We start from the raw sequence: 13,563 nt of genomic DNA, 5'->3' as shown, positions 1-13,563 counted from the left end.
CCCTTAGAGTCCACAAAATGTTAAGAGGGGGTTACTGGGTTACGGGGATAGGGTAGTTACGTGGGCTTCAGTAGGGTGCTCTTTGTAAGGGCCGGTGCAGACTCGATGGGCCAAGTAGCCTCCTTCTGCACTGTAAATTCTATGATCCTGCCACTCCTGCAATGCTGCTGGGTCCAAAATCCTGGAACTCCCTCCCTAACAGCACTGTGGATGTACCTACACCACCGGGACTGCAGCGGTTCATAAAGGCGGCTCACCCCCACCTCCTGAAGGGCAACTCGGGACGGGCAATAAATGCTGGGCCTAACCAGCGATGCCCACATCGCGCGAACAAATAAAAACAAGCTCTAATATCTCCCTGTGTGGGTCCGGCGTCAAACGTTTGTTTGACAATCACTCATGTGAAGTGCTTGGGGAAATCTAACTGCCTCAAAAGCACGACTGTACATAAAAACACAAAATGGTTTCTGGCCCAGAGGGAGACGGTTTGGTCAGCGTGCTAAATGCAAGTTATTGTTGGTGCCTGTAATCTGAATTCACTGAAACCACAGCACAAGGCAACCTTCGCAGAAGGATGACGGGAGGAGAGCGGGAATAGAGTCTCCCCCACCCCCCGACACATCTTTTGACAAATGCTTCCTCTCCCTCGCTGACACTCGGATTCCCGAGGTCTCCCCTCTTCAGACTCCTTCCCCTCCCCCCATCTGGAACTTGTTACTGGCAGAGGCTCCCTGTCTAAACGTACAGACAGGTTTCCAAGCTTAATGTGACCCTACTGATGGTGTTCAGCAAATAACATACCTTTTGTGTAGATTTTTCACATTCAGCGATTTGGAAAATAAAATAGCAAAGACATTTCTTCTTGACAAGTCCCAGAGCCGTCATTGCTGCCAGCTATCTATAAATTTCTGTAATAGCAGCAGTGACACATTCTGCCGTGTTTATTCCGATAACGATTTGCAGTATGTCTTAAATTTTCCATGATAAATTCTTTTAACTTTGCAATAAAATGCCGCATAAATATTAACAACAACTTGGCAATCTTGAATTCCCATTAGCATCAAAACTAATGCAGTGTTAATCTTTGCCAAGTGAATCACTGTACATGCATATTTTCCAACCAGCTAATATATGATAAACAGAGTATTTATTGAAAAATAAATCACATACTGATGGGGACAAATTGCATTCCATTCAATTTGAAATGCAAATAGCATCATCACTTCAATTCCCCGTGGCATTAATGCTGGCAAGAATTCTTTTCTACCCAAGTGACTTCTTAAGAGGCTATCAATTACTTACGGGGCAAGGTGTCAGAGGTTGCTTTATCATAGAATTTAGAGTGCAGAAGGAGGCCATTCGGCCCATCGAGTCTGCGCCGGCTCTTGGAAAGAGCACCCTACCCAAGGTCAACACCTCCACCCTATCCCCATAACCCAGTAACCCCACCCAGCACTAAGGGCAATTTTGGACACTAAGGGCAATTTATCATGGCCAATCCACCTAACCCGCACATCTTTGGACTGTGGGAGGAAACCGGAGCACCCGGAGGAAACCCACACACACACAGGGAGGATGTGCAGACTCCGCACAGACAGTGTCCCAAGCCGGAATCGAACCTGGGACCCTGGAGCTGTGAAGCAATTGTGCTATCCACAATGTTACCGTGCTGTACCGTGCTACACATTCACTCAGAACGCAAGAGCGTTAGAAATAGGAGCAGGATTAGACCATTCGGCCCATTGGAGCCTGCTCTGTCATTCAATACGATCATAAGAACTAGGAGCAGGAGTAGGCCATCTGGCCCCTCGAGCCTGCTCCGCCATTCAATGAGATCATGGCTGATCTTTTGTGGGCTCAGCTCCACTTTCCGGCCCGAACACCATAACCCTTAATCCCTTTATTCTTCAAAAAACTATCTATCTTTATCTTAAAAACATTTAATGAAGGAGCCTCAACTGCTTCACTGGGCAAGGAATTCCATAGATTCACAACCCTTTGGGTGAAGAAGTTCCTCCTAAGCTCAGTCCTAAATCTATTTCCCCTTATTTTGAGGCTAGACCCCCTAGTTCTGCTTTCACCCGCCAGTGGAAACAATCTCCCCGCATCTATCCTACTTATTCCCTTCATAATTTTACATGTTTCTATAAGATCCCCCCGCATCCTTCTAAATTCCAACCAGTACAGATCCAGTCTACTCAACCTCTCCTCGTAATCCAACCCCCTCAACTCTGGGATTAACCTAGTGAATCTCCTCTGCACACCCTCCAGCGCCAGTACGTCCTTTCTCAAGTAAGGAGACCAAAACTGAACACAATACTCCAGGTGTGGCCTCACTAACACCTTATACAATTGCAGCAGAACCTCCCTAGTCTTAAACTCCATCCCTCTAGCAATTAAGGACAAAATTCCATTTGCCTTCTCAATCACCTGTTGCACCTATGAACCAACTTTTTGCGACTCATGCACTAGCACACCCAGGTCTCTCTGTACAGCAGCATGTTTTAATATTTTAGCATGTAAATAATAATCCCTTTTGCCGTTATTCGTACCAAAATGAATAACCTCACATTTGTCAACATTGTATTCCATCTGCCAGACCCTAGCCCATTCACTTAAACAAAGTGTCTGGGAGTTTTTTATAGGCCTCCTAATAGTTCTAGGGATGTAGAGGAAAGGATGGCGAAGATGATTCTGGATAAGAGCGAAAGTAACAGGGTAGTTATTATGGGAGACTTTAACTTTCCAAATATTGACTGGAAAAGATATAGTTCGAGTACAATAGATGGGTCGTTTTTTGTACAGTGTGTGCAGGAGGGTTTCCTGAAACAATATGTTGACAGGCCAACAAGAGGCGAGGCCACGTTGGATTTGGTTTTGGGTAATGAACCAGGCCAGGTGTTGGATTTGGAGGTAGGAGAGCACTTTGGGGACAGTGACCACAATTTGGTGACGTTTACGTTAATGATGGAAAGGGATAAGTATACACCGCAGGGCAAGAGTTATAGCTGGGGGAAGGGCAATTATGATGCCATTAGACGCGACTTGGGGGGGATAAGGTGGAGAAGTAGGCTGCAAGTGTTGGGCACACTGGATAAGTGGGGCTTGATCAAGGATCAGCTACTGCGTGTTCTTGATAAGTATGTACCGGTCAGGCAGGGAGGAAGGCGTCGAGCGAGGGAACCGTGGTTTACCAAGGAAGTGGAATCTCTTGTTAAGAGGAAGAAGGAGGCCTATGTGAAGATGAGGTGTGAAGTTTCAGTTGGGGCGATGGATAGTTACAAGGTAGCGAGGAAGGATCTAAAGAGAGAGCTAAGACGAGCAAGGAGGGGACATGAGAAGTATTTGGCAGGAAGGATCAAGGAAAACCCAAAAGCTTTCTATAGGTATGTCAGGAATAAGCGAATGACTAGGGAAAGAGTAGGACCAGTCAAGGACAGGGATGGGAAATTGTGTGTGGAGTCTGAAGAGATAGGCGAGATACTAAATTAATATTTTTCGTCAGTATTCACTCAGGAAAAAGATAATGTTGTGGAGGAGAATGCTGAGCCCCAGGCTAATAGAATAGATGGCATTGAGGTACGTAGGGAAGAGGTGTTGGCAATTCTGGACAGGCTGAAAATAGATAAGTCCCCGGGACCTGATGGGATTTATCCTAGGATTCTCTGGGAGGCCAGGGAAGAGATTGCTGGACCTTTGGCTTTGATTTTTATGTCATCATTGGCTACAGGAATAGTGCCAGAGGATTGGAGGACAGCAAATGTGGTCCCTTTGTTCAAAAAGGGGAGCAGAGACAACCCCGGCAACTATAGACCGGTGAGCCTCACGTCTGTAGTGGGTAAAGTCTGGGAGGGGATTATAAGAGACAAGATTTATAATCATCTAGATAGGAATAATATGATCAGGGATAGTCAGCATGGCTTTGTGAAGGGTAGGTCATGCCTCACAAACCTTATTGAGTTCTTTGAGAAGGTGACTGAACAGGTAGATGAGGGTAGAGCAGTTGATGTGGTGTTTATGGATTTCAGCAAAGCATTTGATAAGGTTCCCCACGGTAGGCTATTGCAGAAAATACGGAGGCTGGGGATTGAGGGTGATTTAGAGATGTGGATCAGAAATTGGCTAGCTGAAAGAAGACAGAGGGTGGTGGTTGATGGGAAATGTTCAGAATGGAGTACAGTCACAAGTGGAGTACCACAAGGATCTGTTCTGGGGCCGTTGCTGTTTGTCATTTTTATCAATGACCTAGAGGAAGGCGCAGAAGGGTGGGTGAGTAAATTTGCAGACGATACTAAAGTTGGTGGTGTTGTCGATAGTGTGGAAGGATGTAGCAGGTTACAGAGGGATATAGATAAGCTGCAGAGCTGGGCTGAGAGGTGGCAAATGGAGTTTAATGTAGAGAAGTGTGAGGTGATTCACTTTGGAAGGAATAACAGGAATGCGGAATATTTGGCTAATGGTAAAGTTCTTGAAAGTGTGGATGAGCAGAGGGATCTAGGTGTCCATGTACATAGATCCCTGAAAGTTGCCACCCAGGTTGATAGGGTTGTGAAGAAGGCCTATGGAGTGTTGGCCTTTATTGGTAGAGGGATTGAGTTCCGGAGTCGGGAGGTCATGTTGCAGCTGTACAGAACTCTGGTACGGCCGCATTTGGAGTATTGCGTACAGTTCTGGTCACCGCATTATAGGAAGGACGTGGAGGCTTTGGAGCGGGTGCAGAGGAGATTTACCAGGATGTTGCCTGGTATGGAGGGAAAATCTTATGAGGAAAGGCTGATGGACTTGAGGTTGTTTTCGTTGGAGAGAAGAAGGTTAAGAGGAGACTTAATAGAGGCATACAAAATGATCAGGGGGTTGGATAGGGTGGACAGTGAGAGCCTTCTCCCGCGGATGGAAATGGCTGGCACGAGGGGACATAACTTTAAACTGAGGGGTAATAGATATAGGACAGAGGTCAGAGGTAGGTTCTTTACGCAAAGAGTAGTGAGGCCGTGGAATGCCCTACCTGCTACAGTAGTGAACTCGCCAACATTGAGGGCATTTAAAAGTTTATTGGATAAACATATGGATGATAATGGCATAGTGTAGGTTAGTTGGCTTTTGTTTCGGTGCAACATCGTGGGCCGAAGGGCCTGTATTGCGCTGTATTGTTCTATGTTCTATGTTCTATACCTTCTGCTTCACCTTCGCACTACACCCCCCCCCCCCCCCCCCCCCCCCCATACTCCATGATAAGAACACAATAAGAACTGGGCATTATTGCAGGTTGAAGTGGCCAACTCTGATTGGACACAATCCTGGAGGTTTCAATCACGTGATCTCCAGTCGCTCTTGCCATTGGTTGTCTTTGACATGCTCCGCCTTCCCAGCCAATTAAACTCTTCATTGTGATTGGATGATTCTTGACTGTTGGCCAAACAGCTCCCCCCCCCCCCCCCCGCCCCCCCCACTCCATATTTTTCTAATTTACAAACAAAACTTGCCCAAAGAAAATCCTATTGCACGACTTCAGTGCCCCTCTGATTCTGCACTTCTGTTTTTGCGGCAATGCCTACTTGCGGGTCAATTTTTCATTTGTAGAGAATCCTGGAGGGTTTGCAACTTAACCGCATGTAAGCATTAGCTGAGTCCCGAGTTTACAGTTTAAGGTTGTCTGATCAGCTGGACGAGGATTCAGCTGGGCAGCACGGTAGCACAGTGGTTAGCACTATGGCTTCACAGCTCCAGGGTCCCAGGTTCGATTCCCGGCTTGGGTCACTGTCTGTGCAGAGTCTGCACGTCCTCCCCGTGTGTGCGTGGGTTTCCTCCGGGTGCTCCGGTTTCCTCCCACAGTCCAAAGATGTGCAGGTTAGGTGGATTGGCCATGATAAATTGCCCTTAGTGTTGGGTGGGGTTACTGGGTTATGGGGATAGGGTGGAGGTGTTGACCTTGGGTAGGGTGCTCTTTCCAAGAGCTGGTGCAGCCTCGATGGGCCGAATGGGCCTCCTTCTGCACTGTAAATTCTGTGATTCTATGAACCCTCCAGGAGGCCTCGAGAATCTCCAGGACACTGCTGAGGGCAACACCCTGAAGAAGAATTGTGTTTTATTTCATGTTCTTCAAATGCTCCATTTTAATTAATTACAAAATTATTGCAGACAAAGGTATAAAAACGCTGGTTGACAGTCAGGAATCATCCAATCAGCTTTAATGATGCATCTGCTCTGTTTCCAATTGGCGGGGCAAGGTGGAGGCTTATGCTGATGCTGATTTCAGCTGGCCAATGGTAGGAGTGAGGAAGTTGGACGCAGCAAGTCATGTGATTAAATGTTCACAATCGGTGACCCTGAGTATTTCCCCCATCACAACAGTCACTGCACGTCGGAGAATCCCCAGGGGGATGCGCGAATCCCGCCCCGCCGCCGGCTTCCCTATTCTCCGCCACCACTTTTCGGGGGCCGGCAGGATTCACGCCACGCCGGTCGGGGGCCGTTGACGGCCCCCCCCCTGCGATACTCCGGGCCCCAATGGACAAGTTTTGCCCAGTCCCGCCGGCGTGAATTACTCACCTCATGCACGGCGGTACCTGGCAGGTAAGTGTGCGGGGGCCGTCCTGGGGGTGGGGGGGATCCAACCCGGGGGGGGGGGGGGGCCCCATGGTGGCCTGGCACGCGATCGGGGCCTACCGATCGGCGAGCGGGCTGGTTCCGTGGGGGCCTTCTTTCCTTCGCGCTGGTCCCCTGTAGGGCTCCGCCATATTGCCCGGGAGCCGACGCGGAGAAGGGAACCCCCCGCACAAGCACGGAAATACGCCGCCCGTGGGAACGGTGGTTCAGGGGAGGGGGCATCGTGAGCAGTTCCTGGGGCCTCCAGAATAGGGCAGCTCTGGCGCCTCCAGCAGTCACTGGACAGACAAACTCCCCTGCGCCTGGAAGGATATACTTGCCTTGGAGAGAATGAAACAAAGGTTCACTAGACCGAGAATGAGAAAGGTGCCGTTGGGCAGAGAGGGCATTTTTTCGCTGAAGTTCAGAAAATTGAGAGGTTAGCTTATCAAAATACGTAAAGGTATTCAGTGGCTTGACAGGGTTAGAAGCTGGGAGGCTGGTTCCCCTGAGGGGAGACTTTAAAACAGTCTCAGGATAAGGCAGCGGCCATTTCGGACTGAAACAAAGAGCAACTGAGTTGAGGAGGAGCTACTTCTCGCAGGGGGCGGTAAATTTGTGGAACTCGCCGCCCCATAGTGCAGTGGAATCTGAGTCATTCAATGGTTTCAAGGAGGAGCTAGATATATTTCTGATTTTTAAGAATGTGTTAAAGGGAAATGGGCAACAGGTGGGGAGGTGGATTTGAGACCAGGAAGAGATCAGCCAGAATCTGATTGAATGGTGGAGCAGGGTCGAGGGGCTGAATTGCCGACTTCTGCTCCTAATTCCCATGTTCCGATTTCTCCACTCAGAGGGTTGTGAATCTTTGGCATTCTCGCCCCCAGGGGACTGCGGACACTCAGGGGCGAAGCAAGACTGAGATCGATAAGATTTCTGGATTGTAAGGAAATCAAAGTATCTGAAGCCGTGATCGGGTGGAATCTGCCTGGGTAGAGTTAGGAATAAGAAGGAATCTGTGACCATATTAGGAGGATGTTACAGTCCCCTGCATAGGGAAAGAAATCAGAGGTGAAATTTCCAGGAAATGTACGGGGGAATTGCAGAACTCGCTGTTAGAGCAACGAGGCAGTTTCGGCATCCTCCAGCACATGGTATGATCAACAGTTGGGGGCTTCACGTCAGTTCACTGAGAAAGGTGTGAGTGGGACGAGAAGGTAAAATAACGAAAAACTTGCATTTCTGTAGCACCGTTCACAACTTTACAACATCCCGAGATGTTTTACAGGGCAATAAACGTTTTGACTTGTCGTCACTGTTGTGAGGGAGAGTGGCGTTGCAGCCAATTTGTGCACAGCAAGCTCCCACAAACAGCACTGGGCGAATGGTCAGGTGATCTGTTTCAGGCGCTGGTTGAGGGATCGTTATTGGCCAGGGACCCTCCTTCAAAATAATGCTACAGGATTTTCTATAGTCCACCTTGGTATATTCAAGACAGATCGCCGGGATTATTGATTCCTCAAAGAATCAAGTAAGGTGGGAAGCAGACAGGAAAATGAAGTTGAGATAGAAGATTAACCATGATTGGAGTTCAGAAGAATGAGGGGGGATCTCTTGGATAACTATAAAATTCTAACAGGACTGTGTTGTGTTTACTTCGTGTAGCATAAGTTGCTTCCTTGATGTATGCTTTGACAAAGGAAGGTCTAGACTTTGTAATGAGTTCAATATGAAATGAAATGAAAATCAACTTATTGTCACAAGTAGGCTTCAAATGAAGTTACTGTGAAAAGCCCCTAGTCGCCACATTCCGGCACCTGTTCGGGGGAGGCTGTTACGGGAATTGAAACCGTGCTGCTGGCCTGCCTTAGTCCTGCTTTCAAAGCCAGCGATTTAGCCCTGTGCTAAACAGCCCCTGCTGTTTATTGAACTTAAATGAGTTCGGACTCTCCTGCTAATCTAACTGGAGTAAACCCAGTCTAACTAACCAGTCTGCTCTAAGCCACGTGCTGGGTGTGATGCTTCTGATCAATCCTGATGTATTCTCTAGTTGTGGGGTCTGTGGAAAGAGGCAGAGCATGTGTGCCCTGTCCTTTTATATAGGTTGTGAAGTGCCCCCCTTGTGGTAATGCCACCTCTGGGTGTCCTTGGACTGCTCATTGGTTGTGTTCTAAGTGTTTTCATTAGCTGCATGTTTGCATGTCCATGACATCTCCGGTGCTCCCCTCCGGTGTTTACGTAGTTGTAGTGTATTTACATTAACCCCTTGTGTATATACAGTGATGCATATCACCACAGACTGGACAGGGTAGATGCAGGAAGGATGTTTCCCGATGGTGAGGGTGTCCCAGAACCAGGGGTCCACTGTCTGAGGGGGAGACCATTCACGACAGAGATGAGGAGAAATTTCTTCACCCAGAGAGCGGTGAGCCTGTGGAATTCATTACCCAGGAAGTAGTCGAGGCCAAAAACGTTTGTATGTTCTCACGAACCAATTAGATATAGAACGGAGGGCGAAGGGGATCAAAGGATATGGGGGGGGGAAAGCGGGACTTCCCATGTCTGCGTGGGTTTTCCTCCGGGTGCTCCGGTTTTCCTCCCACAGTCCCAAAGATGTGCAGGTTAGGTGGATTGGCCATGCCTAAAATTGCCCTTAGTGTCCCAAAAATTGCCCTTAGTGTTTGGGGTGGGGGTTACTGGGTTATGGGGATAGATTATCATAGAATTTTACAGTGCAGAAGGGAGGGCCATTCGGGCCCATCGAGTCTGCGGTTTTAGCATCGGACATAAGGGGCAACATCTTCAACGATGCATCACTTTCAATGTTACAGTGGTCCAGATATTCAGGGCCCCTAGAGTGAGGCCTTGGGACCCATGGCCCAGGTGCCAAGGATGATGCCGACTGAGCCTCAGCTATCAATTCGCTAGCTTTGTGCTCATTTGGATGGGCGATGAATTGGACCCGGCTGATTGACAGGCACCGACTGCTGATGGATCCCGCTGCTGTGCATTACTCTCTGCTGGGGCCACTGAAGTGTAAGATCCGTCCCTTGTTGTCGGGAATGTGTTTCGGATAGCTCGAGCCAGCGAGATTAACTGCTGATTCACAGCACACTCGTGTGGTGAGAAAGCAGATCACCGGCAATAAAGTCCTCTTTTCCAGATAAAGGTACACAGGATTTCAGGATTAGTGAGAGAGAGAGAGATGGAATTTTGCTCTTTAGGATGGAACATAGGAAGGAGCAGGCCATTCAGCCCCTCGAGCCTGTTCCGTCATTCAACTCAAACATGGAAAATCTGTACCTCAAATTGATCTAAAATTGAATTGGACCACCCCTCAACAGTTTTATCTTGGAGAGAGAGCTCCAGGTTTCACCCCCTTTGTAGAATCATAGAAACTTACAGTGCAGAAGGAAGCCATTCGGCCCCATCGAGTCTGCACCGGGCCCCTTGGAAAAGAGCACCCTATTTAAGCCCACGCCTCCACCCCATCCCCGTCATCCAGTAACCCCATCTAACCTTCTGGCCACTAAGGGGGCAATTTTATCGTGGCCAATCCCACCGAACCTGCCCGTCTTTCGGGACTTGTGGGAGGAAAACCGGAGGCACCCGGAGGAAAACCCCACGCAGACACGGGGAGAACGTGCAGACTCCGCACAGACAGTGACCCCGAGGGCCGGAATCGAACCCGGGTCCCTGGAGCTGTGAGGCAGCAGTTGCTAGCCACTGTGCCCCCGCCACCCCCCCCCCCCCACCCCCCCCCACCCCCCCCCCCCCAGCCGTAGGTGCTTCCTGACACCACCCTGGACAGCCTGGCTCCAATTTGAAGGTTTCTGCCCTCCATGGCCTGGACCCCACCCCATCCCCCCTCCACCCCCACTGCCCCAGCAAATGCTTCAATCACCCGAAATACCTCAATCAGATAATCTCTCAATCTTTCTATCCACCAGTGGGCACGAGCCTGATCTATGCCCTCTGTCCACAATTTAACCCTTTCAGCCCGGGGTAGCCGTAAAGATTTCCAATGTGGAAGGTCGGTCTTGTGCCTGGAATTGCCACCTGGTCTCAGCAGGTGACACCTGGTGACAGACGAGTAACTGGGACCAGGGCACAAGTGGACTTGCCCACAATGCCACTGATGTACATCAGGGCGAACTGAGGCAGTGCGCTGTAAACACGGTCCTGGGTGTTTTGCGTGAGACCTGGGGTTTACAATTTCATACAGAAAACCTGCCAGGAGATATTCCCCAGCATCACATGGTGGGGTCTGTCAATCCAACTCCTCCACAGGCTGGGTTTTCAAAGCAAATCAGGTGGGACTGGCAACCCCAGGCCATATTAAACTTTAATAGCAATAGATCGAGAGGCAAGAAATCAGAAAACACTTTCTCAAATCTCCTGCTCAGAGCTTTTCGAAAGCTCTCGTGAGTGGTCCAACGAGAGATGAGATAGACACTAACTCATTTCAATTGCCTTTCCATTTAGATTAGATTTTATTACAATGAACCCTCTCCCATGGGTGATAATGAATATTCGGAATCTGCTATATTTTTTGCTATAACCAACTTGGGTGGGCAGAGGGCCTCAATTTTAACATCGCATCAAAAGGACAGCGGGGGGTTTCTCCATTCCTGAAAAACTAAGGATTCGTGAACTTTTCACGGAAGCAAAGCTGGCGCCGAACCTGGATCGATTTCAGCTCCTGTGGAGGGGCAGCACCGGGGCCGCGTGGGAAACACAATCGATTCCAATGGGAAAACGGTGCGGGATTCGCCGGGTCCGGGATTGACACTCGGGAGGCTGACAAGCTGCAGCCGCCACACACATTACACTCCCCACACACACTCATCCCAGCCGCACACACACATTACACTCCCCCACACACACTCATCCCAGCCGCACACACACATTTACACCTCCCCACACACACTCATCCCCAGCCGCACACACACATTACACTCCCCACCACACACTCCCCCCAGCCGCACACACACATTACACTCCCCACACACACACTCATCCCCAGCCCGCACACACACATTACACTCCCCCGCACACACTCACCCCAGCCGCGCATACACATTACACTCCCCACACACACTCATCCCAGCCGCACACACACATTTACACTCCCCACACACACTCATCCCAGCCACACACACACATTACACTCCCCCACACACACTCATCCCAGCCGCACACACACATTACACTCCCCGCACACACTCACCCCAGCCGCGCATACACATTACACTCCCCCACACACACTCCATCCCAGCCGCACACACACATTAGACTCCCCACACACCACTCATCCCAGCCCGCACACACACACATTACACTCCCCCACACACACTCATCCCAAACCGCACACACACATTACACTCCCCCACACACACTCATCCCAGCCGCACACACACATTACACTCCCCACACACACTCATCCCAGCCGCACACACCACATTACACTCCCCACACACACTCATCCCAGCCACACACACACATTACACTCCCCACACACACTCATCCCAGCCGCACACACACATTACACTCCCCGCACACACTCACCCCAGCCCGCGCATACACATTACACTCCCCACACACACTCATCCCAGCCCGCACACACACATTATACTCCCCACACACACTCATCCCAGCCGCACACACACATTACACTCCCCCACACACACTCCATCCCAACCGCACACACACATTACAACTCCCCCACACACACTCATCCCAGCCGCACACACACATACACTCCCCCACACACACTCATCCCAGCCCGCACACACACATTTACACTCCCCACCACACACTCATCCCAGCCGCACACACATTACACTCCCCACACACACTCATCCCAGCCGCACACACACATTACACTCCCACACACACTCATCCCAGCCGCACACACACATTACACTCCCCACACACACTCATCCCAGCCGCACACACACATTACACTCCCCACACACACTCATCCCAGCCGCACACACACATTACACTCCCCACACACACACTCATCCCAGCCGCACACACACATTACACTCCCCACACACACTCATCCCAGCCGCAACACACACATTACACTCCCCACACACACTCATCCCAGCCGCACACACACATTACACTCCCCACACACACTCATCCCAGCCGCACACACACATTACACTCCCCACCACACACTCATGCCAGCCAACAGGATGGCACTGGTTGTGGCTGGAGCGCGCCATGCAGCTGATGGGTTCGGCTGGGGCCCAGAGGGCACCCGGGGGGACGGGGTGGCCTGGGGGGGGGGGGGGGGGGGGGGGGGGGGGGGGGGCCATACGACCCGTGGCACTAAGTTTCACAGTGGGCTGTTAACGATGTGTGCAGCTGCGTGGCTGCCTTGCCGGCTGCGGCAATGGTGTTCCGTGCCCGTCCACCCCGACCCCCACAGACCACCTCCTGGCCACCCCCCTCGCTACTCCCCTCCCTCCACCCCTGGGCAGACGCCCCCCCCCCCCCCACCCAGCAGCACAACTGTCAGCAAACTAAGGCGATGTTGGACACATTCCGTACCCCCGCTCTCCCCCTCAGCAGCCAAGACGGCCTGTTTCATGATTTTTGAAAGCACCAGTGAACCTTGCCCATCGGGAACTTGGCCCCATCGGAAGCGGAGAATGGCGGGAGGGCTCCCGGAGAATTACCGGGGCCGGGCCCGTTAATGGACATTGCAAAACGGTGGTTTTACTGTCCGTGCGATCTGGGACCCCATTGACGCCCCCTGTCCGAGGTGACCTATTCTCCGCCCAATCGCATATCGCCATTTCGGCATCAAGCCAACGGAGAATTTCAGCCCAGCGTAATCTGACAGTGTCGCCCCCCCCCCATCAGTTGCTCCACTGGCAGAGTCCGCCTGGATCACCATCACAATGTTTTTAGAAGTGGCACGCGCAACTTCTAGTCCTGGGATGGGCTGTGTTGAACATCAGC

At 50.7% G+C, this 13,563-nt stretch overlaps 1 long non-coding RNA gene across 1 annotated transcript in view; it reads right to left on the bottom strand.

Moving 5' to 3' along the window:
• Window positions 1–906, bottom strand: part of LOC140429295 (uncharacterized) — a 177,890-nt gene extending 176,984 nt beyond the window's left edge. Inside the window, exon 1 of the long non-coding RNA XR_011949026.1 lies at window positions 802–906. This is a non-coding gene — a long non-coding RNA (uncharacterized lncRNA). The remainder of the gene's footprint in view (window positions 1–801) is intronic.
• Between the last annotated feature and the right edge of the window lie 12,657 nt (window positions 907–13,563).

Source organism: Scyliorhinus torazame, chromosome 1 (assembly GCF_047496885.1).
Source record: "Scyliorhinus torazame isolate Kashiwa2021f chromosome 1, sScyTor2.1, whole genome shotgun sequence".
Lineage (NCBI taxonomy): Eukaryota > Metazoa > Chordata > Chondrichthyes > Carcharhiniformes > Scyliorhinidae > Scyliorhinus > Scyliorhinus torazame.
Note: the sequence above shows the minus strand (reverse complement) of the source record. Positions and strands in the feature narration are given on the sequence as shown.